A 2,588-nucleotide genomic window follows, 5' to 3' on the forward strand; every position below is an offset into this window, starting at 1 on the left:
GTGGGAGGGAGTCCCCCAATCCAGGATCAGGTGGCAAGTGAGAGCCTGTGCCCATCAGGTGGCTGTGGAGGTGCTCAAGAGAGCAGGGTTCTGTGGGTGAGCCCCATCCCCCCACCCTGGTCAGAGCATCCCCCTGGCAGAGATTTCTGGGGATAGAGAGACCCACCTACCTCATCTTGGGGTCTAGTGGTGGAAAAAGAGGTGCACAATTGGAAAGTCCCCTGTTCACCACTGACACGTGGAGATGCATACCAGTGGGCCAGACACGTGAACTGTGGGGAAGCTTGAGACACCATCTTGGGTGGAGAGGCAAACACAAGTGGACCGATCGGAGGGGTAAGTGCCTCGGTTTGTGGACAGGAAAGGAAAAGCCTGGCCAAACACTCCAGCTGTGATCTATCTTGCTCCTACCCCACCTTAGGGGGTAGCGGGATCCAAGCAACCCCTGGGAGTGACAAGGCCCCTCCCCAAAATCAGGGAATTCATACACCCCACCCTGGGGACCAGAGCCTACCATAGGGACATCACATTACCTTGATAACTGGCTCCCCCATGCAAATACTCATACACTGCTGGTGGGACTGCAAATTAGTACATCTGTGGAAGTAATTTGGAGATACCTCAACTAATGGAACCCACAACTAATGGAAGCAGAACACACCGAATGGGGGAGGGACACGCTTGTAGCCCTGGCTTGGGCAGGACAAACAGCATTACATGCAACCAAAATGTTTGTACCCCCATAATATCCTGCATAAATAAAAAAAAAAATTCTGGGTGACTCACCCAGATGGTGGAGTAGGAGATAACCTGTCCTCATAGCCCCACAAAAAGCAAATACAGACAGCTATCTATAAACCAAAGTAGCCCAGATAGAGCTCAAGGGCCCAGCAAAGAATCTGCAGCAGCACAGTGGAGAAAAAACATGGGAAATATCCATGTAGAAAGAATTGCTAGTGAGATTATCTTATCTAAGATGCTAGGAGATAGCTAAGAGCAAAGAAGAAAGCACAGGCTACTGGTTTCAGCCACATGGTGGAAACCACCATGGTCCCACGTGGCCTGCTCTACAGAGAACATCAGCATCTTTTGCCACCGAGGTAACCAACAACCATTCCCACAGAAAAACTCCAGAGATGGAATCGTGGCTGTACTCCCCTCCCCCACCAAAAAAGAGGTTGCTGTTGCTCTGCTTTGGGAAAAAAGCTGCCACCTCTCCCAACTCTGTGTGTGTCCCAACCCTACAGCTGCAGCTGCTCCACTAGTATCCACACTCCACACCTGGGCTCTGTGGCTGCGCTGGGCCCACTCACATCTCAGATATTGAAGCCATCACATAGCTAGTTAGTTCATTCTCTGGGCCCTTGAGCCAAGCTCTCACTGTGTAGCATAGAGAGGTAGGCCCCAGAACTGCCCCAACTATATGCATGCCTGTGCTCCCATTCTCTTTCTGGCTATCTCATAAGTATCCATACTTTAACATACTGTTACCAACATGGCAGCAGAGGTGCCTCCACCCCGAGAACCAGCTCAGCTGCCATAGAGAGCTAGGACCACACCAACCTGGAGTCACTTTAACTCTGTGCATGCCTATGCTCTTATTCTCAGCTCCTCAGCTACTTCGCAAGCATCTGTACCTCACATACTGTTAACCGACATAGCAGCCGAGATGCCTGAGCCCTGGGTACCAGTCTCACTACTGCCCCAAATCCCAAAACCATAACCCTTCATTTATGCCAGGGCTTCAGGCCTCAGCTCCGTGGACACTTCACAGGCACCACTCATCAGACACCAGTGACACCACCACCATGAGGGGGCCCACAAACCAGACCCAGTGGCAAAAGGGGTCCTTTCAGTCACAAAGATATCAACAGGACATCAGCAATCATGACCACTGAAACCCTAACAATGCTTACCAGCACTGTGAATAGCACAATCACAATACCACAGTGTTGGCCACTGAGGAACCCTGCAGTCTTCATCGACACTGATCTCAGCTGACAGACGGACCTGCACAGAGTCTACACAGCTATGCCCTCATCGGTGCCAGAACCACTGCACCACAGCCAGCAACTGCCTTCACCACCACCCCCCCATAGCAAGATTAACACATAAAGTCTGGAAGAAATGACTGATCCACCAAATGCACAGATATCAGTGTAAGGAATAATAAACATGAAAAACCAAGGACACACAGCACCACCAAAAAAAAAAAAAGAACACAATCATTTCTCAGTAGGCCACAAGGAAATGCAGATATAAAAACTGTATGACAAAGAATTAAAAATAATTATATTAAGGAAGCTCATAAACTTCAGGAATATATAGAGAAACAATTGACTGAAATAAGAAAAACAATAAATGACCAAAATTAGAAATTTAACAGGGAGACTGAAAATATTAAGAAAAAAATCAATCGGATATTCTAGAATTGAAAAATACAATGAATTAAATGAAAAATGAAATAAAGAACGTAAATAGCATAATTGACCAAGCAGAAGAAAGAATCTGTGAACTTCAAGATGGGTTTTTTGAAAATATACAGTCAGAAGTGAAAAAAGAACAGAAAAGAATGAAGAAAGCTTACA

Source organism: Eulemur rufifrons, chromosome 30 (genome assembly GCF_041146395.1).
Source record: "Eulemur rufifrons isolate Redbay chromosome 30, OSU_ERuf_1, whole genome shotgun sequence".
NCBI classification, from domain to species: domain Eukaryota; kingdom Metazoa; phylum Chordata; class Mammalia; order Primates; family Lemuridae; genus Eulemur; species Eulemur rufifrons.